General features: G+C 45.5%; 2 long non-coding RNA genes across 3 annotated transcripts; one reads left to right on the top strand and one right to left on the bottom strand.

Annotated features, from left to right (window-relative positions):
* Positions 1-245: 245 nt before the first annotated feature.
* LOC125718652 (uncharacterized) lies at positions 246-5081 on the bottom strand. The gene is made up of 3 exons (XR_007384859.1): positions 4921-5081; positions 3924-4804; positions 246-1145 (listed from the first exon to the last, which is right to left on the bottom strand). It is a non-coding gene; the product is annotated as an uncharacterized LOC125718652 (long non-coding RNA).
* On the top strand, positions 4714-13622 carry LOC125718650 (uncharacterized). Of its 2 annotated transcripts, XR_007384857.1 has the most exons (5): positions 6907-7059; positions 7169-7330; positions 9547-9689; positions 10100-10145; positions 13005-13622. It is a non-coding gene; the product is annotated as an uncharacterized LOC125718650 (long non-coding RNA). The 2 variants fall into 2 exon arrangements; XR_007384856.1 differs by lacking the exons at positions 6907-7059; positions 7169-7330 and adding an exon at positions 4714-4843.
* Positions 13623-24620: the final 10998 nt, after the last annotated feature.

Here is a 24620-nt window from a genome sequence, read left to right as displayed (position 1 = left end):
GTGCAGAGGTGAGTATTGTGAATTAACACCTCTGGGACCTGGGTTTGAGTCTCCTCCCTGGCTCCCTGTGTGTGGAGCTTGTATGCCTTCCCTGTGTCATCATGGGGTTTCCTGTACTCTGGTTTCCCCCATAGCCTGAAAACATGCTGAGGATGATTTGAGTTTCCCGTATTGTCTATACTGTAGGTGAGCCTCTGTGAGTGTACCCTGTGATAGGTTGGTGCCCCATCCTGTGTTGTTCCCTGCCTTGTGCCTTTAGGCTCCACCCCCTCCTCCCGTGACCCTAATATGGGACGTGTTTACAGAAAATTGACGGATGTATATAAAGCGAATTCCTAAATATGCAACATGCTGAAAGGAATATCACATCCTGGTTGCTGCACTATAGTATTTAGACACGAAGGTGGGAGAGCAGGTGGTGGATGGACCAGACCCCACCCCTAAAAGATCAACTCCCTGGTGTTTGGGGGGAGGGGGGGGGGCAATAATTCATACTCATCACTAGGGTAGCAGATTCTGGTCACGGACTCCGATTCTTTGAGGTGCAGATTTTGTGCCCAGTACCAAGATGCCTCTTGCAAAAACACCCTCTAGCTTAGATCAGAAACATATTTTATGGAAAAATCTGGAAATTCTCCCTAAACAGAGGTTCGGATGAACGTGAGGGGATTGGAAGCCACAGAGGCAATTCCTGTAGGAAAAGAAAGTCTGTCCCATACTAAAGGTTCTCAACTTTAAAAAAAACACTGAATCCTATGAGGAAACTGGGTGTGAGGGAGGCTGGTATCGTTATGGTTTTTATGGTCTGTTTCAGAAACCAAGGAAACAAAGCAAATTAATATTGGTTTGTTTCCTGTGAAATATGATGTATATAAAACAAAACACCATTTTTATTCAATAGAACTTAAAACAGGAGAAAAATGAATGGAACACAAGGTATCGACACCAGGTCGGGACAAAAAGAGAGAGGCAGCAAGGTGAGAAGCTTCTGGAACACGCACCAGGCTTCCGATAATTGATGTTCTTCCCCAGTTTGGTGGATGTCCTTCCAATGGAGGTCACCAGACACCCCGCAGCCTCCACCCGTGAACTCTCTCCACCCTTAGCGTGGCGCTCGCCAGCAGCACTACAAAAACATGGATGTGCTGAAACAAAACCAAAGAAGAAAAAAAATCAGTCAAGGATGGCTAATTAGACCGAGGTAATTGGGGTGCAATCAGCGAAACGGGTGGAATCGGCCGTGCTGGGAAAGTGCATGTCTATTTCCCAAGGATACGAGGGGGCTGAGATGGATAATCAAGGACGAGGAGGTCGCGGTGAGCTTCGGCATGACGGCTGGATCTCAGCTCGGGGGGGTGGGGGGGACCGCACACCGTATCTGATTCAGGTCAAAGTCTGTGTAAGATTTGCCGCAGTAGAGGTGTCAGTCGTTTTCTTTCTACTTTCTGTGCACTTGAATGTCTGTGGCCTCACGCCTTTCATGGCGAATTCTGGATTATAAAAGATAAAAGTCACATATAAATAATCATCTTGTTATACTGGAAGGTGCCTATTTCTGTATAGATGTGGATTTATGTTTATTTATAAGAACGCGAAGATAAGAAGGTCGGCTCAGCCTCACAACTTCAGGGCTACGGGTTCAAGTCCCCTGCCTTTCGCTGTGTGCTGCCCGAGAGAGAGTCCAAGTTTATCGCGACCCAGGGTAGATGGTAAGTTAGGACTGGGGGGGGGGGGCAGTGGGGCATCTAAGAATTACTCTTTGTAATAGCATTCTGTTTTTTTCCTTACAGTTTTATGTTCAGTTCCCATCTTGGGGCTTCGAACCCTCTGCACCTCTAAGCTCCTTCATAATGCCACGATACAAGCTGAGGGTCTGCAACGATGCATCTTTGAGTCGAGCACTTGGCTTACAGGGAATGAGATGCGGCGGACGGGCCCCCACATGCGGAGGGTACCCCTGACAGGATGGGCCGGGCCTGGCTGAGGCCCGGCGGGGGCCGGGGAGGTTGCCAAGGCGATCCTTTGTAGGCTGCTTGCTGGTGCGCTCAGTGAATCAGCTTCCTTACATGAGTCCCGGCAGCAGCCTCAGTCCGTGGCCAGACCGTGTGGCTGCTTGCTAATGATGCGCTTAATTCTGTGGTGTGGGCCAGCAGACTCCGGCCAAACCAGAACCAAATCAGAACCACATTTTTTTTGTTCCTTCTTCTTCTTCTCATTATTATTATTAGTAGCTACTATTATCATCAGCTAGTTTGTCCAAAATGACTTATTGTCTTAGAAATTTATATAACCCTAGGGTACAACAGCAGGTCCTTTCCATTGAGACCAGCAGTCTCAGAGAATGAGTCCATTTCCTCTGTCCACTGCCCCCCACCCACCCTAAACCCTAAACAAGGTCTCACATTAAATGCACTAAATCACACTTTCTCTGTTCATTTGCTGCTGTTCTATCTTGTTAAGTGGTGGGGGGAGACACCAGCTCTAGGGGCCTCATCACAAAGAATTCCCCTGAGACCTAACGAGAACCCAAAAGGTCAAAGGTCAAAGGCAACGAGCGTCAGCAGACGGCGCATTCTGATTGGCTGTTTCCCTACGTGCCCGCTGAGCCGCAGTGGTATTGGTCACCACGCCCCTGCTGGGATAAGGGATGAAGAAAAAAAAGCAGGCGGATGGTCTCTGCGAATTTCCCGAAAATCCTGACAACACCAAAGTCACAGCCGCAAAGTTTATTTTAAATTAAAGATGAAGGGACCCTCAGCAGGGTCCTGTCACTGTCCTCGCTGAAATCTCATTATGCCCGGCTCATTTTTGGGAGTCCATCAGCACAGGGAGCCCCCCCACCCGACAGAAATCTCTGCTCCTCCAGCCGACGGCCACCTGCTCCAGCGCCCTCTGTCTCAGCACGGCTTGCCGATCAGCTGGCATTCAATTCAGCCGCATTTCCGAGACGGTCAGGCACCTCAACTGATGCACCCCTTACCAAACCGGGGCTAGGGGGCAGAGGATGACATATCTGAGAAAGTGCGCCCCCCCGCAATCGATCCCAGGGGAATGACCTGCTCGGTTCAGGTCAGGCCTCTGCACCAGTGATTGGAAGGTTGCCGATTTGAGCAGAATAGTCACATGGCAATTAGGCCATTGAGCAAGGCCCCAACCCCCCCCCCCCCCACCCCCTAATGCTCCTAGTCTTGTCAGATAAATGCACTCGGACCTCTAGCTTCACTCTCACCAGCATACATGTGTGTCTCACAGCAAAGCATGATGGAATGTGTGAAAAGAAGCATTCCGTTTACCTCATACTTGTGCAAAGGCAAATAAAGCCATGTTTCATTTAATTTTTATTAAACATATAATCCTCAATGGCCTTCGGGTGCCTGTGCAAGAGTGACGAGCCATTGAACGTTCCTCTACACAGACACTGCTGCCTTGCATCCTGCAGTGTCTCTCTGTCCCACATTTCATCCGCTTATCCTTAAACAGCAGCCTGTAAAAAGCTGGCACGTCTGTGTGAAAGATCGGGACTCCGTGACAGTGATGTCACTTCCCCCTACAAGCACCAGGCAGTAGGTATACACTGCACGCCGGGAGAAAATCCTGCACTGGCAGTGACAGCTTCCCAGCGGGCAGCCTGAGGGACCTCGCTTGGCCGCAGGACTGCAACCAGAGGGATCCCCGGCACGGAACAGAAGCCCAGAAATCCCGAGTGGAATTCCGGAGGCGTAGCTGCTCTCCCAGCGTAAAGGTGCTCTGCTATCGGCCAGGAGGATCTATCCGAGCGAGTCACATTCCGGCTCGGCTCCTGCCACAAGCATCCCATTCACCCGGCCTCTGGGGGGTCTCCGTGGGAGCCCCATCCCCCCCCCAAGCGTGGGTAAAAATGTAGGTTGGGGAATAATGCGGAAACAGAGCTGCTGGTTTCTCACAAGGTCCAAACGCCTGATGGTCGCGTATCCAGTTCACCAAGGCATCTGCGTTCCCAGTCATGCCGACCTGGATGGGCGTCATTGTTGTGCTGGTATTTATCCTGGGAATAGTGGAAACAAAGGATAATTGTACCATATTCTTCCCTAAAAAAAAGGGGGTCCTGTAGTGGATGGATCTCCAGGAATATTGGCCACATGCGTTATTATAATCATGCCGCATGCTAATCTAGGGTCTGTACGGGTCTTGGGAACTTATGTGGGTTTCTGGCCGATTCACATCAGTGCTGCCAGAATCTCATTAAACTGAGTTTAAGTAACAGCCCATATACCTGTGAAAGAGAGTCTAGATCGAAAAAGCCATATCTTTGTTAATTATGGGCGTCCTATTGTTCGTGGCAGGTACACGAGCCGACAGGGTCTGATATCAGCACCACACAGCACCAAAATGAACCAGGGAATCCCACGATACATTTTTAGCTTATTTTTTATCTGCCCAGTTTGTGTAATAAATCAATCCATCGCCCTGAGTCTCAGAGGCTGCAGTTGGAGTTTAGGGTCAGAGGATGGGTTTAGGATCTCGACTCGTCTCAGGGTCGTGATGTCTTTGGCTTAAACTCAGCACCCCCCTAGGAGCGACAGACTGTTACGCTGCCGCCTCTTAGGAATCCCGTCTCAGGCTCCCTTTGATCCCGCCCCTTCTCCCGTCATTCCTCGGTGGGGTTCCCGCCACGGGACTCGTCCCCAGCACCCGGAACTCCTCACGGCTCATCAGTCCCTCCTGCCGGTGACAGATAAATCGGAGTCCGTAATGAGCGTATAAATATGCATGATCCACACCAGCCGCGGAGGCGCTAACTTTTCCTGCTTGATTGGCGAAAGCCCTAGATGGCAGAGGAAGAGACAGGGAGTGCGTGAGAGAGGTAGGAGACACTCTGTTTTATGCCCCATACTCACAAACACACACACACACACACACACAAATTCATGAATAATGCACCTTACTCACTCCCTGCATGCTGTCTTTTTCCATCACTCGGCGGGTGCCTCGTATTGAGTTACCGTCGCAGCGGCAGGTTTTACTGCTTTGCAGATGACTACCGGCCACATGCGCGATGCGACTGCAAAACAGGAAGTACTTAATTAATTTCCTCTTATTGCCAATCCTGTGTCGCCACATCAGCAGTCACGGTGTTGCGAACACTGGATCGTGCGGCTGACTAACTGTCACGAGCTGTGAAGGGAACAAAACCATTGCTCAGGGGAAGACCTCACACCCGCGCACACACACACGCATGCACACACACGCATGGTCCCTGCGTGCTCTTAACGGAATCAGAATAAGGGTGAAGTTCCAAGCTTGAGTTTCCTGCTGGCAGAGATCAGCACCTGATTTCCGCCCTACTCCATGGCAGCAGATAGTATAAATGTTATAAATATTTAGGGAGGTTTGGGGATCATGGGGGGGAGGCAGAGAGGCGGGGTTGATACTGGAGCATGCGCCGGTGCTCCCTGAGAAATGAAATGACATTTATCCAGTGCGTCCCATCTCAGGAAGGTCTCATTGAGATGCCACCGGCCTGTCTGTCCTTATCTGTTTACCCCGCCCCCCTATCGCCCCCCCCTCGCCCCCTCCGCTGCCGTGTCCACTGCCGCCGCCGCCTTCCATCATCCATCGACCTCGACGCTGCGCTCAGCTGAGCAAATTCCAGCCAAAAGGAAGATGAAGAGGGAAGGACGATCCACGGAAATGGGCCCACGGTCTGACGGAATGTTTCCGCATCACCAGGCCAGTCCTGCTGTGCTGCCTGAACTGTGGGCATGTCTGTGATGATGGAAGATCTTTGGGCAACAGAAAAACGTTTCCATAAGTACTGTGGTCAGCTTCCCAGACTTTGCTGGCTAAACGTTTTTTTTTTTTTTATATATATATATATATATGGTTAAGGTTACGGCAGGGTAGGGGTTAGGGTCATCATGTTGGGATTAGAGTATTCCCCAGAGAAATGAATGAAGAGTCCCCACAAAGATATAATTACAAACCTGTGTGTGTGTGTGTGTGTGTGTGTGCGTGTGTGTGTGCAAGTGCGTGTTATTTTGGATTTTTGGAGTGTTGCACAAAAGTGGCCAATTTTCTTCCAAAATAGAGGAACCTAGATCACATATTGCCTGCTACGTCAGGTTCTTCTTTGGGGTTTTCGAAGTTCACTTGATAATCTTGTATGGCAGCCAGATCTTCAGTAATCTTGTAGGAAACGTCTTTATGGCTTTCGGTGCGGTGGTGCAGGGAATAGTGCTGTTGCTTTACACCTTCCGGTAGGGGTTGGGTTTGATTCCCCCCTTATCTCTGAGTGTGCGGAGTTCTCCCTCTGGACTGAGGCTGGGTCTATATGAGTGGGTGGCTGGTTCTGGAGGATGAAGGGGGATTGGGTTTCCTCAAGCTCTCTTTTGATGTGATGAGTGATGCCGGGATGTCTTTGAGGAGCTCTAAGGGAATCTCACCTTCTCCTTCACTGCATTAACACTTTCAGGATATTAGTTTGAGTGTGAACAACACCAGGGGTTTGTGATTGATAAAGACATTCGACAAAATCCTGTTACTTAAATTATTCAGCTGAGATCCCTCTATTAATTACAATTCTCAGATAATATCTAATATGTATAATAAAAAATTATTTTAGTATATTCCCTGCTAAAACTTAATCACAATAATAATAGTTCATCACAATAGTATTTTCACATAAATATACAACTTAAAACACAGATGAATGTAATAGCAGTTTAAGGAATGTTGATTTTCCTTTTTTTATGAATTACAGGAAGATTTATATTCTGGCAATCTAAAAGTTAGTATACATATTTCCCACACTGTAGATAATGTCCTTTTTATTTAAAAAAATCTGCAATTTGGCTCATAATAATGGAAATATTTTTTTCCAGTAACTTGCAGATATGCCTTGTGTTGGCTTCCTTCTGTCTTCCACTTGTTCTGCCGTGCAGTGCTGCGCGCTCGGCGGTATTTGCAGCGCACGCCATCTGTCGCAGGTTCTGCCGCAGGTTCCAGATGTAATGGAATACAAATGGGCAGTATTAAGACTCTGGTTCTGTGCCTGACTCTCCGGGACCCCCTTACCCTTAGGTAACCCCCGTTCAGGGATCCAATTCTCCTCATATATTTAACTTTTTAAATAATTCAGGTCCAGTGTGGATTGGCGGCCTTTCACTCGCCCGTCTGCTCTGTTCCCCAGCTGGGTGATTAATCTGTGATGGATCCTTGATAGAGGTATTTCCCGTCGAGGCAGCCTCCACCCATTTCGGCCTCGACCTGCCTCGTTGGCTGAAGCCCCCTCCCCCCCAGAAGAATGTCGCTGCAGAAGATTTCTCCGATGTCTCACCCGATGTCACTCACGGTAGATGAGATAACCGGGGAGAGACTTACTGGGGAGAGACTTACTGGGGAGAGACTTACTGGGGAGAGACTTACCGGGGAGAGACTTACCGGGGAGAGACTTACCGGGGAGAGACTTACCGGGGAGAGACTTACTGGGGAGAGACTTACTGGGGAGAGACTTACCGCTTCTCAGCCCACACTTTAAGCTTTAAGGCTCCGAAGGCCTCAGTTGTGCACGACGTGATTGCGCAGGTTGACACCGAAAAGGGGGGGAGGGGGGCATGAACGAATATAGAGAATGCAGATGAATGAAAAGGGTAGGAGGGAGACAAAGGGGATGTTCTGTAGCAGCATGCAGACACAAAGGAAGAGTGCATGCATATTCCTCGCTGCGTAAAGCAGCATACACAGAGAATAAAAGGCGTGAGAGATGAGACCAAGTCTTCTTTTCTCTCATACAGGCATCTGAAAATCCCTTTCCCTCAGTCCCCAGTCATTACTGTCCTATGAAAGTGAACGGTCTGAGATCCATTATGCATTATGCTTATTGGAACAGCCGGCATTGTGTCACACGCCTGCTACCCCTTAGTTACTGTCAGGACGGCTTGGTGGGTGATTGGGCAAAGATGCAGACTCACGCTTGCATGCTCGAGGGCTTTAATTCCTAATCCCAGCTTTGTGTTTGTATTCTATCAGCAGAGATGTATATAGGGGTGGGGCCTCAGGGGCACTGGCTCCAGCTGAAAGCTGATTGGCTTCCTCCCCTATCACTCACTGGTTCGAAAAATTTCATTGGCTAATGATGAAGTTGACCCCTATATATTGATTATCGCCCGTCTTATGCCCCTTCAATTTAAGAAATCCTAGAATTACCCCTGACAGTCCAAAAACCTCCATTTCCAGTGATAATTAGTGATGCTAAATCGCCCTTAGTGTGTGGGTGTGTCCTCTTACATCTGATGCTGCCTGGGTTTGGCTCTCCAACCCTGCAACCACAACTGCGTTAAGCATCAAAGATGGATGTAAGTCACTGTCGTGGAGAGGGAGAGACCAGTCTCAGAAGGACGATAAATTTTTAAAACCAGATTTTTGGGTAACATTTGGGATTCATCCCAAGAGAGCTTTCATATTTTTTTACGCAGAATATTCTTCATTAAATCACAGCTCACAGAAGTGTCCAAAACATCCTCAGCCAACCCAGGATGTGTCAGACACATCAACGACCAAAGTTTAATGGACTTCCCTCTAGGCTGCGGTGAACATAATGTTCTCGGGGGGTCGCATTGGGCCCGACCTTCCTTGTAATTACTGCCTTGCCTGCAATCCACTTTCTTTCAAGTTGTGCATGACGCCCCCCCCCCCCCCACCCCCCAAACGAGAGCCGCTGTGCTGTTGATGCTTCCTAAAAGGAAAAACAAAATGAGCACGTTTATCCCCATTTGTGAGCCCACGATGGAGGACCACTGAAACACGCTCGCATGTGCTGCTCCCCCATCCGCCCCCACCCAGCACACACTGGTGTGCATCTGGTAGGATGCTGTCGCAGACGGAGCCCACATTCAAAATCCCGAGCTGGGGGGGCAGCATCCGCATGTTTTTTCCCTCTTTCTCTGAGTAAACAACTCAGAACTACATAATATCTTATGTGATAAATTACTTTTTTTTTGAGAAACCAGATGTTAGTTTTGTTTAGCATTTTCATAACAACGCCGCTGAAAAAAAAAGCAGATTTAATGAAGCCCATTGCTACACCCCCCTACTTACAACCCCCTTCACACAAAACTCCAGATTTAATTTACCGACAGCGTGTTCAAAGATCAATGGGACCAATTTAGGCCCAAAATACACTTAGTTGGTTTGAACATCAGACATGGTGACCTTGTACATGCAACATGACTTGAGTATGGGGGTCACTACAGGGCTGCAAAATAAACAAACACAATCAGTTTGTATTTCACTACTTCTACACACATGCCGATGGGGCCAGAGGAGCACTGGCCACAGCTGAAAGCTGATTGGCCCTTTGAGTGACCCCTCCCCTGTCAATCACCGATTCAAAACATATCATTGGCTGATTATAATGTTGGCCTCTACGTATGAATTATGGCCCCTCTTGTGCCCCCCACCTTAAAAATATCCGAGATTCGCCCTTGCCATTATGAAAAGTCATTAACCAATTTGTATGTGATTTTCCACGTCGTTCCTCTGCTTTGTTCCTTTCCCCTTTACTCCTAGTCGGGCGTGTTGACCTCATCATGGCCACCCTGCTCTGCACTCCCATACTCTCCTGCTTAATTAAGCTGCAGACACACTCCGCTTCCTGCACCCCGTGACCCTCCACGACTCCACGGCAGGAGGCCGGTGGCGGGGAGGAGACGGTGAGTGTCCCCCCCTGCATGTTAACAAGTCTTACACCCACCCGCCAATTAGGCCCTCATTATGGCCGGTGTTGCCGTAGTGTCGGGTTCTAAAGAGGATATGGCTGCCGTGGGCAACGGTTGCTGTGCATTACCCCGTTAACAAACAAAGGCCGTTTCGTTTTCTTTTACACCTGTGCCAACTTCCTGGCCTCGGTCACGCTCTGGCCTGGCCAGTGCTTCAGTGTTCCAGCAAAACACTCGTCAGTCAAATCAAGTCAAACTTCACTGTCATTTCAAAATATACGCAATGAACAAAATAGCATTTGTCTGAGACTTTAAAATTGGCTTTTGGTTGACGAAAGACAACACAAGACACGCGAGACAATAGATGACCAAATATGCTGTACAATGTTGAAATTTCTAACTAGGTCTGCGTAGTGGGTTTGACTGCAAGCAACTTACAGTGGAAGAACGGTAGGTTAAAAAAAAAGCATAGTGCAGTTTTTCATTTGTTCTGTGCAAATGGTGAATCAGATGTATGGGTTTGTTTTTTTTAACTATAGTAATGATAACCGTGTTTGTGTGTTTTCCTGTTGCATGTCTGCACATCTATCACACACACACAGCGACTGGGCAAAGGAAGACTCACTCAATGCTCACGTGCTCACTCACACAAACACACAAACACACACACACACACACGCTTACTCACACAAACACACACACTCACACAGGTTTTAAATTATATCTTTGTAGGGACTCTACATTCATTTCTCTGGGGAAAACTCTAATCCCAACATGATGACCTTAACCCCTACCCAGCCCTAACCTTAATCATAAGTAACCAAACTAAATACGAGACTTTTGGCATTTGTAGTTTTTTGATTGCATTCACAGATCTTTGTGGGGACCTGAAAAATGGTCCCCACAACGTCAAAATAATAGGTTTTTATTATACTGTGGGGAACATTTGGATCCCACAATGTAATATAAACATATTCTACACACACACACGCACACACACACACACACACACACACCAGGGGCAGGATCTGAAACTCCCAACCCCAGAGGTGTGAGAAGACAGCGCTAACACATCCCCCCCATCCTGAGCCTGAACAAATGATTCAATTAATTGCTGCCAAAATATGATTCTGCTGCTCCGTTTGTTCCGCAGTTGTAAGGCATGTACCTTGTAGAAGGGGACTTAACCCGAACACAGCGGAATATCCAGATGTTAGAATCAATAAAGCGTACAAATGGAAAGCTAAGTCAGTTTGTTCCCCCGCACCCTAAGCAGTGGTTCAGCCTACATGACTCATATCCCAGGATTCTGAAACCCTATGTGATACATACAGAACTCTTGGGGATGGAGGCGTGTCACCTAACGGGTGGGGGGAGGCAATGTGTAGGGGTTAAGGTCATTATGTTGTGATTAGAGTTTTCCCCATAGAAATGAAGGGAGAGTCCCCACAAGGATATAATTACAAACCTATGTGTGTGTGTGTGTGTGTGTGTGTGTGTGTGTGTGTGTGTATGTGTGTGTGTCTTTGTATGCATGTTTCTCATGTGTGGGTTTCTTCCCTAATAACTATTCCAAAAACAAGTGGATGGGTGAAAATGGGTGTATGAACATATATGCATGAGCCCTGCGATGGGACTGGCGATCTATCCAGAATTTTCTCTTGCCACACTCCCTATGTTGTCTGGGACCGGCTGCAGACCTTTCTCTCTGCGACCCTGCGGATATGAAACTGGAAGATGGATGGATTTGGCCTTTCTGTTTCGGTAATGGCAGCCATGACAGCAGATTTTTGTTTCTATGAATTTCTAATTAGTGTCATTGTCTGGTAATTGGGGGATTACTGAAGTTCTGGATCTGAAATGAGGCTTAAGGCGCCAATACACTCGAATCGTTATCTTCCTCAATCTGTCATGCCTTGGAAAAATGAGCAGCATCGCATAAAACCAGCAGAGAAAGTGAAGCTAGTAAAAAAAAATACTGAAAAATGTCCTCGGGGTGAAAGAAACCCAAATGGGAAGAGCCTGGGTTTGTGCTGACCGAGTCTTCAAGAAAAGAAAACAGGACTTTCATTCAACTGCTTACACTGACCTCAGAAACCTGTAGGTCTTAGAACAATCTCCATTCGGTGACCCGTCGGGCTTAAGACCTCCCACGTCTTCCTCGCTGGTCTGTTCTTTCGGGCTGTCCTGGGCTGCACATGTACAGCGTGGGTGTTGTCCACCGCATTCCCAGGATTAGTATGCCGCCAAAGACCCGAGGAGTCCAGTCCGGCCATCGCGTGCCAGAACTGCAGAGAAGCTGCGGTGAGTGGTGGTCACACCAGCACTGCTTGCAGAGTAAGGCCCGGAGTCTTAGGGGACGTCCGAGATCCCACTAGAAAAAGGCGAATCCCTTAAAAGCTGAACCACGGGTCCCACATGAAACCGAAGAACTTCAGCACTAAAAATGCAGCATGAGGCACCAGCAGATGGAAAGAAAACGTCCCGGATGGATCCATGGCATCCAACTCTACATGTTCAATTTAGCTTTTGGGTTTTATATGTGCATTTCGACTAATGTCGTTTATTGAAACGCCATCAAGCACAACTCAGTAAGCAGACTGAAGTATATCTCGGACCTGAGATCTACCCGGGGGGGGGGGGAGGGGGGACGTCTTGCTATACCACGCACCAGGTTAAAGACACGTGGGAATTGCGCCGTTCAGTCTACGGCTCTCAGACTATGGAACTCCCACTCACTACAGTCACTTTAATACAACACTGCAAATTGCACCTTAACTGTATTGAACCTTGCATTGCATTTACTGCACCATGTATGGGTTACAATACTACAATGTTTACATAAACTAGCAATGACATTTTTCTTAGGCAATATCAATACTATGCAGCATCTTCAGTGCAACAACTCAACTCTTTATTGTATTTGTTGTATGTCCCATACATGGTTTATTAGGTTTATTATGTTATGTCTTGTGTCTAATAGTGTTCATAGGTCAATTTTTCTATATTGTACTCTGGTAATATTTCAGCTTCTTCTATTCTTAATGACTGCACCGTTTGGCCTGTTGCAAAATTTCGTCGTACTCTCTACAATGGCAATAAAGCAAACTCTCTGTCTAATGACCTATCTGTTTAGGAAGGCCTTTGGGCAGCATTCTCATGTATTTTATTATATCGTCCGTTTTCTTTGTGATGCTTGTCTGTGAAAGGTGCTATATAAATATATTTTACTTACTGTACTAAAGCTAATCATCATTTTACAAAATGTTCATGAATGTTCATATCTGCATAACCCTTTTTCATTTCCAGTTTGCCCGGCCTCTCTTCTCACCACCACCACTGACTGGAGCCCCCAAACGGAACTGATCTTCATATTGAGCTCTTGGTGTTCAGCAAAAGAGAGAATCTGCCTTTGGCATGAGTGAATTCCACTTACTACACAGTCAGTTGAGGTGTAGTGCATTTTGAAGAGGAGTAGGTTAGGGGGATGGACAGGGTCCTCTATAGTGACTTATGTTCATGGGTTGACATCATCTTCAGAGGCAGTACTCTAATGAGTGCTTGTAGGTGGTAGTCATATAAATTTTAAATGATCATTGCCCTCTCCTGGATCTGATGTTTGAAATTGGCTTCTTCCATTTCAATTGACTTGAGGTCAAATGTCTCAACTGATGGCTGGCACACGTGGATGTGCATTAACGTAGAAAGGCTCTTATATGATAGCTTCCTGTACTGCTTTTTTGATAACGCTGGCTCATGAAATTCCCTGTGTATAAGCAACATGTGTGAAAACTGGTGTTAGACTAGCAGGCCTGATTGCTAGTATTTACATTGTTTAGCAAAATTAACAGTAATCAGCAGATCAACTTCCTATCAGCAGGAGGAGGCAGTGCTACCTTCTATTGCCCAATAAACTCGCTAATAGGAGTTTTACTTACAAACTGAGGGCAGAAGGAAAAAAAATATTGGTTCAGAGTGAAAACTGATCATATTGTAGAGTAGGTGAGTCCAAGCAATGAGAGGAGGCGGGACCAAGACATCTGACTGGTTGGTACCTGCTCCTCTAGTTGCTTAAACCCACCTACACTCTACAATCTGATTGGTTATCTCTATGAACCAATCATTTCTTTGTTCTGTCTTTTTTGTGTAAGCATTTTTGTGTAAGCAAAACTCCTATGAGCTATAAACTCTCCCATCCATAAGGCTGTCCTTGCACTGTCTGTTTTTGAACCATTCACGCTGAAATTAGATCACCGTCTGTTGCTAATGTCTACCACGTTAGTGCAGAAGTTGTGGGAACACTTCAGATTTATAGCAATGCTCCGGTCGAGGACATTTGCTCAATAATGATTAAAAGCTGATTTTAAAACTCCAAGCAGGCCACCTGCAAACAAACTGACCTCCTTACTCATCCTGAAGCTTCTTCCATCGCTCAGTGTTTCTAAAAGAGCCTTTCTGTAAATAGAAGCTGAGCACTTTGGTAATGCTTCGATCGAGTGTCTCACAGCACAGGCGGGGCTGATCAGCTGACTTACAGTTGTGTGTGCGGTGTGGAGAATGTGAATCAGCACGCCAACCAGGAATCAAAATATTGGGACAACTCAGTTACAGACACCACCATTCACAGTATGGGAAGGGGACTCACAGTTTGGGATAGGGACTCACAGTATGGGAAGGGGACTCACAGTATGGAAAGGGGGCTCACAGTATGGGAAGGGGACTCACAGTATGGAAAGGGGGCTCACAGTATGGAAAGGGGACTCACAGTTTGGGATAGGGACTCACAGTATGGAAAGGGGGCTCACAGTATGGGAAGGGGACTCACAGTTTGGGATAGGGACTCACAGTATGGAAAGGGGGCTCACAGTATGGGAAGGGGACTCACAGTTTGGGATAGGGACTCACAGTATGGAAAGGGGGCTCACAGTATGGGAAGGGAACTCACAGTTTGGGATAGGGACTCACAGTATGGAAAGGGGGCTCACAGTATGGGAAGGAGACTCACAGTATGGAAAGGAGGCTCACAGTACAGGAAGTGGAACAATTTATTTGTGCTCCCTGCAGGCATGGACTAGCCACTCACAAGTTTGGAAATTTTCCTAGTGGGCCGGTCTTGTAACTTTCTTTCCCAACCCTGACATTATACAATCTATATACCAGAGCTGCCCAACCCATCAGTCAATACCGGCGTGTTAATTAATGGTTAATGCTTTATTTCACTGGAGTCCACCCCTGGCTCCCTGGGATTTTAACCTGGGATTTCACATTGTTAGCACAATACTCTGCTTGCTGACATTCACAGCATCCTTGTCTGGTCCTAGCCTGGTTATTTATTCATCATCTAATCCACTCAGGTCAGGTCAGGTTGGGGAGCATGTGCCGATCCAGTGCGTTGCTGCACCGACCACATGGCAAAACTCCTCAGGACCCCAGCCGGCGACCCCCCATGCAGACACATGGTCCGGTTCCACCCTCAAGAAATGGCCATCCATCTGCTGCAGCCAGGTGTTACATGGGTGTCCCCTTGGCCTGGTCCAGCCGCTTGGGTCCTCAGCAATGAGGATCCTGTGAGTCGGATCACCCACGGAAACGCGCCACGTGGCTGTAGTGCCGTAACTGAGTCTCCTTTACAATGCAGGTAATGTGCCTCATTCGGGACTCCTCTAGCAACCTCCCGTTTGACACAAAGTCAAACCAGCGGTACCTAAGTATTCTCTGGAGAGACACAGTACCGAAGGAGTCCAGTCTTCCTCTCAGATTACTGGATAGTGTCCATGTCTCACAGCCATACAGCAAGACAGGGAGCACCAGGACTTTAAAGACTTGGACCTTCGTCCTCTAGCAAAGATCGCTACGCACCCCTTTCCAAGGATGTCTAATCCACTGCCATGATAAATAATCCAATGATATTAACCATAGAACAAAAGAAAGATTAGATAAGGATGTTGGATGAATGATGTCTTCATAGGGAACAGTTACTTGATACGAGATTTCCCGCTGACATGCGTGCATGTCCTTTGATCCATTGAAGAAAATGATCTACTTTGTTGATTTACTCTTCTCAGCTACAGCTACTTTGTCAGCTGAAGTAGCTTTCGGATTTTTCTGACACCCACGCTGGAGCGATGCGCAGTCCCCACGTACTCTTCAGAAGCACAGCGTCTACAGTGAAGTCACAAGACGACTGCGTATCTGCACCGATATTTCAGAGAGCTTCAAGTCACCCTTTCCTTTGTTTACGCTTCCGTCGATTCTGGGGGGGGGGGGGGGGGGGTTCGATCACTTCATCTTTATGGATTCTTCCATGCTTTTTTGCATGTCTCTGTAAATCTGGGTGGTATTTTCATGTATTTTTTTGTGATGGCAAGACACGGGTGGGCATCCGTTTTGGCGCACGGAAAGTTGTTCAGACATCTTGGTGAAAATTGGTTCTTTTTTAGTTCGGATATTTTTTTCAGGAGGTGTGGAAAGGAATTGCTGAAATGTCTCGCCTTTCAGCATTCTGCTGATGCAACAGCACGTGGTAAGATTAACATCTACTTGAAAAAATGATGCTGAGGCGACTAAATCGCCTCATCAAAAGCATAGGATTATGGTGGCTAGCTAACAATGTCAAGTTATACGGCACCTAGCTAACTAATTTATATGGTAAAATCTAAGCTAAAAAGACACACATTTGAAATAGAGTACAAGGTACCACCTGTTCCCCACTCTAAGGTAATTATTCTTGTCCAGCAGAAAAGGGGCACTAAGACCTTTGCAAATGGCAGTCAATTTACCTCCTACTGGTTGATTAAAGCATAATATCAAAAGCTCTGCTGTGCAGGTTTGGGACATTTGTACCCAGATCAGACAAGAGAGAAGTTTTCCAGGTGTGAGGTCACTGTCCAGTTCAGGTGGACGCCTAGTTCTTACATGCTTTTGTTGTTCGGGAACTACAACCTGCCAACACCTGGCCATAATTACCACGATCACCTGTTTCAGCCAGTGAAAAAAAAATCATCAAAACATTATCTAAAAAATTGTTTTTTGTTTTGTTAAAATAATTTTCAGGGGAATTCTGCATATTGAAATTTGATTTTATTTGTATCTTTAGATTCTAGTTTGCAACAGAATCAAAAACCCTCCGTGTCGACGTTAGACTATCTGCTAGATTCAGAGGGTAAGAAAGTCACGTCAGGTCAGCAATCCAGAAGATGAACTGGTGGAAACTTCTAGAGCTGACATCACGTTCCTCAGCACAGGCTGCACTTAATGCAATTTGTTTATACTGCTTAGTAAATAAAATATGACTGGAGGAAATGCATTGCAAAACAGGAGCACTCAGACGTCCCTGCTAACTTCCTGTGCCGGGCTGAATCTCACCTAAAAGCTCTGTGCTGTGGGGGTGCAGTCCCTTGCCATATTTGTATTATTCACTTGATCAGATTTTTTTTTTATAAATGACTTGCAATGCACATTATAGATGTTTTACAACTAAGTGATTTACTAATGGCCCGACATTTAAAATTAAGAATGCAAGTTACAGATGAACCCTTCTTTCAAAACCACACACACACACACACACACACACACACACACACACACACACACACACAGACCTGTACTCATATCTTTGTGGGAACTGTCCATTCATGTCTATGGGCAATAATCCCAATAATGACACCCTTAACCCCCACCCAGCCCAAACCATAACCATAAGTAATCAAACTAAATGCTCTGTGGGCTTTTTTCTAACTTTCCCCTCTTTTCTGGTGATAATCTCCTGGTAATATTATGATGGTATGTACAGGTACCCAGCGACCCAGTAGGATAAACGGTTTGGAAAATGGATGGATGGATGGATGGATGGATGTACAGGTACTCCTGGGCTTAAGGTGTTGTTATGTTCCAATGAACCCATTGCAAATGGAAAATTTATAGAATATAAATTAGAATATGAACATGATAAATAGGTAAATAAATAACTAAATAACAGTGAATAAGTAAATAATTACTGTAACTAAATACCAGTAATTGAAAAGTAAATGAATAAATATAAACTGATTTGGTTAAATGCAGAAGAAAAAAAAAACGCCGTACAATACGTTGTTAAAGACTGTGTGAGATGTTTATGCTCGCAAATCGCTGCAGAGACTGGAAGCGTGGCTGGGTTGATGCGCCATCAGCTGGAATATGATGAACGTATCATACGGTACATCGTTAGCCCGGGAACAGATCGAAAAGGTGACTACTGAACATGCACCATCGTAAAGTCGAAACATCGTACGTCAAACCATCGCGAAGTAAGATACTGGAAGAGAGTTTCCCATGCATCTGAGCCCCCGACTGGGGGGTCAGGACTGGGAATGGCTGCGGGCATTTCACACACGTACGGGTGACAGGATGCAGAAACGACACTGCTTCCTCCGTTCTCCAGCTGTCAGGCCCTCTGACAAAGTTAAAGTCACGTAGGAAGCCCCAAGAGTGCATCTGCCCGTCACCAGCTGGCGAGGAAACACAACACTCGCAGCGGGCGTGGTTATTCAATATGGCCCTCGTCCCCACGCCAACGATCCTGCCAACATGCCAAGGCTCATGTCCCTGTCAGCAAGGTAAGAGGAAAAGTCACCTTCCCCTGCTGTCTGCCGAGTCTGCACAGCTCTTTGGGGGGGGGGGGGGGGGGGGAGGGGGCATATAAAACAAAAGAGAAAAAGTAAGTGAACCCTTCCCTAATCCACTCAACACTGACTGGTTTTCAAAGTCCTTCTGAACAGTGTTTATGCACTGTCATCCTGCTGAACTGTGTTTATGCACTGTCGTCCTGCTGAACTGTGTTTATGCACTGTCGTCCTGTTGAACTGTGTTTATGCACTGTCGTCCTGCTGAACTGTGTTTATGCACTGTCGTCCTGCTGAACTGTGTTTATGCACTGTCATCCTGCTGAACTGTGTTTATGCACTGTCGTCCTGCTGAACTGTGTTTATGCACCGTCGTCCTGCTGAACTGTGTTTATGCACCGTCGTCCTGCTGAACTGTGTTTATGCACCGTCGTCCTGCTGAACTGTGTTTATGCACCGTCGTCCTGCTGAACTGTGTTTATGCACCGTCGTCCTGCTGAACTGTGTTTATGCACTGTCGTCCTGTTGAACTGTGTTTATGCACTGTCGTCCTGCTGAACTGTGTTTATGCACTGTCGTCCTGCTGAACTGTGTTTATGCACTGTCGTCCTGCTGAACTGTGTTTATGCACTGTCATTCTGCTGAACTGTGTTTATGCACTGTCGTCCTGCTGAACTGTGTTTATGCACCGTCGTTCTGCTGAACAGTATTTATGCACCGTCGTCCTGCTGAACTGTGTTTATGCACTGTCGTTCTGCTGGACTGTGTTTATGCACTGTCGTCCTGCTGAACTGTGTTTATGCACTGTCGTCCTGCTGAACTTTGTTTATGCACTGTCGTCCTGCTGAACTGTGTTTATGCACTGTCGTCCTGCTGAACTGTGTTTATGCACTGTCGTCCTGCTGAACTGTGTTTATGCACTGTCGTTCTGCTGAACAGTATTTATGCACCGTCGTCCTGCTGAACTGTGTTTATGCACTGTCGTTCTGCTGAACAGTGTTTATGCACCGTTGTCCTGCTGAACTGTGTTTATGCACTGTTGTCCTTTTTTCATAAACACCAGTGGATACAGTCACAGGCCGCAGTTAGTGGGTCGCCTGCTCTCAGTGGTGATTCAACTGTCAATTGAGCGCAGAATAAAATATTTGAATGGAAAAGAGCGGTCATGAGCGTTAGCGGCTACTGCTGGATACACCAACCAGATACAACAGGAAATGGAAACTTTATGAGAGTTAAAAAATGCCTTTTCTTGTCTGGCTTTTCAGGCTCATCCCTTCCAGTGTTTTTGAACAAAAACATTATGCATGACTACATCGCTGTAATGAGAAAGGCATTTCTCAAAAACAACTTTGAAGCATTTGTTCTAAAAATCTGGCATGCGAGCATTGGTTGAAAGGCTATAAAAAATGTTATTTATGGGTTTATTGCACGCTTATAAGCAAAGTGAGTCACAAAGCTCACGTCTCCACAAAGGTAGAGGTTTACCAAAGCAATTCAGGTTATATAGATTTCTCCAGGATCAAGCAGGTAACTGCAATACAATTGTTTGATTATAACACTGGTTCCTTAATCAGTTTGGAATATGACCCTACATGTTTTTAATTATAAGACCAGTTCCTTAGCGATTCGTCCACCTACCACCCAAGGCGATGTCTCCAGCGAGTCTTCTGCTGTGGAGTGCTGTGCCGGGCGGGGGGGGGGGGGGGGCATGGGACTCCCCATGGCCGAAATGAAAACCATTGGTTAAGGACTGTTTTAAGAGGACCTTTGAACAGCAGCTGAGCTCAAAAGGTCAAATTGGATTCTTCTGCTTCTCAGCTGGAGAAGAAAGACACAGTTGTGGCATTTTTTTCTCCATAACATGCCAGTCCTACTCCCCTTTTATTGGGAATCCAATTAAGGGAATCCAAGAGCCCAAGCTACTAAAAGTGGTGGGGGGTGTTAATATTTGTGCTGTTGGTTTCGGGTTACTTTGACTGCATCCTGACATCAGAGTGACAGATGATTGGAAGAGGTCTTTATAAATATCGTGCAGCACAGCCTTGAACTCCACTCCACTGCAGCCTCCGAACATAATTCTCTTACGGGTGGTCTGCAAATTCTCTCATTTCAAAGGATCCTGCACCAATACCTGATGAGGCAATATTATGTAGTATCAAAAAAAAATATATATATATATAATATGAAGAGACATTTTAGGTGTCTTTCCAAGGGTCTGGTAGCGAAGGCAAGTGCGTAAAAGGCAATACAATTCAATTTCACAGTTTAAATTGTAGTTATCAACCAGATATTTCGTGAAGTCAAAGTAACCCGAATATATGGGTGCTGTGTTCCTTAAGGCACACTTGCGGACATGTAATTAATGGCAGAACAAGCACAAACAGAACCATGGACTTAAATAATAATGGAGTGATGTAAGACTGGGCTAACAAAGCCGAAGCAACTACATGGTTTTCTTTACACCTATCTTTAGGCAACAGACCTCGAGATATAATTGAACGAGAGTGTTTATTGACCGCTGTAGAGGTAGGGTGACTGCATTGATGTTCGCTTGAAGCATCTGTTGATAAATAATCAAATCAGAGGAGAAATGCCAAGGGCGACAAACCTGGAGATATGAAGGATGAGAAGCCCACTGCCTACAGGATGAAGATAAAGCCCACATCCTACAACGAAATGAATAGACGTAACATAACAATACCATGAATATTTTTTTCCCACACTGACAGCTATTTTAATATGTCACTTAGGAAAAGGAGGTTCTTACATCACTGTCGTCATGGGGAAACTTTCCCCAATGTGTGTTTTGTTTTCTTGTTAACACGTTTCTGTTCATTTATACGCCGTCACGATTCCAGACGAGTTCCATTCCTTTTTATAAAAAGAACAACACCTTCCGTCGCTTTGCCGTGATTCTCGTTGGAAAAGGGTGGATCGCTACTAAATTCTCCTCTTTAGACTTTTTTTTTTTTTAATTTTTAACATCCGAGGCACAATTTGTTGCTTCTCAAATGACTATCCCCGAAGATGTGAAGTGACATTTTACAACTTCTGTGACATTCATTTTCGAGATTCTGTTGTTCGGATTTAATGAATAGGGCGACATAATGAGATTCAGGTCTTGGTGAAAAAATGGAGAAAGGAAAATGCTAAGCATATGACAGGGACATGATGTAAATAAGCATCCATCTGCTCGAAATCAGAGCCTTTCCTTAATGTGGTTTTCTCTCTGTGCCCTTGGTCTCTCTCTGTGCCCTTCTGCTGTCTCACGAGGATTTTTTCCTTAAACTTACTAGTTCATGGCATTTCCTTAGCAGACTCAGTACAGAATTCATTGATTTTTATTTTTACAGTTTAGCACAGATTCCCACAATTTAGTAAAAGGAAACTCCCTAACCAATATGCCCCCTGCAGGCCAATCTGTCTTATGTCAGAATGGCTAGTGAGACCTAATTATTTTTGGACTCAGCAACCCTGCCTCAGTTCTATATTAGTAAGAATCAGGAGTGACCTTGACACCTGGAAACAGTCCTTTGCTCCTCTTTTGCCTGACATAATTTTCCTCGAAATATATTTACTGTGTCACCATTAACAAAGGACAAATTGAAGAAAAAGACTTTTTCTTATGTATTGGGCACAAAGAGCCACAAACCCTATATGTAGAGGAAAGGTCTTGGAGCCAAAATGGTATTTTCTCACTATCCAACAGCAATTTAGGCAACATAACAAATTCTTATACTTTTGATCGTACCGCTGCTTATTTCTAACGTTAAAATGTGCTTTTTCTGAGCAAATATAAACGTGCTGTGCAGATAAATAGCTTTAAACATAATTTCCTTTGGCCGCTACACCTATAATCAATGTTATTCACGCCATAAGCCAAAAACGACGCTGGTACGAACAAGCGTAAGGCAAATAATAAGGGGGTCATTAGGACAAATCAACGGGGCAAACAACAGTGGAAAGTGCAGGAGCACACACTGGGGCAACGTCAGTAATCGAATTAGGGATCGCAGGACTGAGGGATGCTTTATACAGGGTACTTGTGGGAGCAAACAAGAGGCACCTGGAGTGATCCACACGAGGGCTGTAATGAGAGGCAAGACCACACAAGGAACAGATGTAGCTCATTAGAACCACACGAGGGAGAGAACAAGAGGGCCAGGGCATGACAAATCACTTCACCTGTCAGTGGGTTTAATATTATGGCTGTGTGTGTATTACATTTATATTACTTTGTGGGGACCAAATGTCCCCCACAATGTAATAAAAACCTGTTTTTTTTACATTGGTGGGACCATTTTTCAGGTCCCCATAAGGTCTTTGAACGCAATCAAAAAAGTAAAAATGCCTTAAGTCTCGTATTTTGTTTAGATATTTATGGTTATGGTTAGGGCTGGGTAGGGGCTAAGGTCGTTGTGTTGTGATAAGAAAATTTTCCCCAAAGAAATTACTGGAGAGTCCCCACAAAGATATAATTACAAACCTGTATGTGTGTGTGTATATATACTGTATATATATGATGTGGATTCATGTTACTCTGATACATTCCATTTACCTGCAGACCCTGTATGCCCCTTCATGGCAGCATATGTATATATATATATAATTTCCAATTAGAATAATAATTGGCAAAACAAGAACAATGTTTGGATCAACATTAGCAGGCATATAGCCTTTCATTGACTTCTTTCACGAATCTCTGTTTAAGCTTTCAGTATGTTATGTAGCCATAGAATATATCTAACATAAACTCACACGCACCTTCACACAAACAGACACTATTGCACTTGAGTGCAGTATGAGATCTTCTAAAGGAGGGGGCAGAGGAGAGACGTGCGTATCTGTGGAACATTCAGCAGCCATTTTGTCGCAGAACAAAGCTGCGACAGTCACATCCTGTTCATCGCCGCCTTTGACAAAGGGCAGCCATTGCGTGGAGGGGCTGAGATAAGGGAATTCTGTGAAGTTCAGCCGCTGGAATGAGGGCTGTGGGCTGGCCCTATTAATCCCAGGTAGAGTGAGCCTTTCAAAATGTGATTGGTCGTGTGCTCTGCTGTGATTGGTCACCCCAGTTACCCTCTTCACAGCATTTAACTGCGTGAAGGGAAGTCAGATCTGAATCAGAAGTGTGCCGTATTTGAGACTGGTGTAGGTCCTTCCTAAAGAACCAGTGGGTTGTGTTTCAGGTCTGAGTGTAGGATCTTCATGGTATTAGCGGACAGGGGTGGTTCAATCACCCAGAAGCACGGAAATGGCATTTACACTATGAGTAAGACTGGTTACTCACCGCTGCACCAATTCCCCGCCCTACTTGAACTCCTAGGTAAAGCCCATTGGTCACTGGTGTTTTTTTTCCCCCAAATGAAGCGCCAGCTCTATTTCCAGGACGACCAGCGCGAATGAAGGGCATACGGCAAGCGATGCAGCTGCTGTTTGAGCACGGCTTTGGGCGCAAATGGAAGGGGCTCAGCGAGAATGAGGCCTGGAGAGAGAGCGCGAGCATTCTGTTTATTAAAGGGGTGTTCCCATGGGAACTTGGCGCGGTTATAATTTAGCCTTTCTGATATTCCGAAAAGAAATTGGTTCCCTCAGACACATATGGTTATTATAACAATAATTATATAATACATAGCTATATCTAAAATAAGGAGACTAACAGGCATTGATCTTAATAAATCCTATAAATGCCATAACCATCATTTCCACTGTAAATAAACTTGATTTTCTAGAGATACAGAACATAACAGAATGCATTCAATAACACACCATCTAAGCTAGTAAAGTTTTTATAATAAGGGATTGGTGGAGGTAGCGAATTCTCACTCAGAATTGCATTGAGGGAGAATTATCACAATCTTAATAAAATAACCAAGAATCCACTCTCACATTACTATAGCAACGGCTGCAACAGCATGGATGACTCTGCAAGAGGGGAAATAAAATATGTGTCCTACTTAGGTTAGCGGAGTTAGCTTACTGTTGCTGGCTAACACCCAGGCAAAATGAGCTCTGTTTATGTGAAATTTATAAAAGTAATTTGTGCAAAAAACAATCAATCTTGGAAACTTTAGTACCGAACTCAGCGCTTTGAAAGTTTCAACAAGGCTGCCTGAGACAGAACTTTGCCATTACATTATAACATTTCGCATACATTTAATAAACAAACTGCCCGCCTTAAAGTTTTCAATCTGTCCAACAGTGAGTTAGTATTACTTTAGGGATGAACCAATGTGAAGTTGTCGGGCTGTAAACATGCCAGTTCTTTAGTTATGATTTTCATAAACAGACATAGGTTAATAAACATAATCTCACTCGTTTCCTG

This window comes from Brienomyrus brachyistius, chromosome 23, assembly GCF_023856365.1.
Source record: "Brienomyrus brachyistius isolate T26 chromosome 23, BBRACH_0.4, whole genome shotgun sequence".
NCBI lineage: Eukaryota > Metazoa > Chordata > Actinopteri > Osteoglossiformes > Mormyridae > Brienomyrus > Brienomyrus brachyistius.
The sequence above is the reverse complement of the archived record's forward strand: the minus strand, read 5'-3'. Positions and strand labels throughout refer to the sequence as shown.